This window comes from Apis dorsata, unplaced genomic scaffold (genome assembly GCF_000469605.1).
Source record: "Apis dorsata unplaced genomic scaffold, Apis dorsata 1.3 scaffold_194, whole genome shotgun sequence".
In the NCBI taxonomy this organism is placed as follows: domain Eukaryota; kingdom Metazoa; phylum Arthropoda; class Insecta; order Hymenoptera; family Apidae; genus Apis; species Apis dorsata.
Genome location: NW_006263478.1, coordinates 1,092,862 through 1,093,317, shown reverse-complemented (window position 1 = coordinate 1,093,317; position 456 = coordinate 1,092,862).

Here is a 456-nt window from a genome sequence, read left to right as displayed (position 1 = left end):
TATATATATATATATATATATATATATATAAGTATAGATATAGATGAGAGTAGTATAAGTGTAGCGCGATGAATTTGATTTGATGTTGAATTTTGATTTAATTATCGAGTTATTGATATGATTGGTTTGGGAGAAAGTATTTTTTTTTTTTTTATCTAAATGCATTTTGTATCATCGAATCAAGAAATCGATCTCGTTAAACGTTAAACGCGACCGTTTGATGTGTACACGATACGAGTCGTGATGAGAGCAAAAAAGCCAAATGGTTTAGACATGCATGGATATCGGAATCTGATTCTATTGTCCCGCGACGCGTCACTTTGCGTTTAAGTTTAAGCCAGATAATTAATCTCACAGACTGTTGAAATTGAATTTCCTTTAATCCTCTAGTTCACCTCTAGTTCATTCTAAAAAAAGAAGCATCCACTCTTTCCCTTTATATCAATTTCCCCTTTT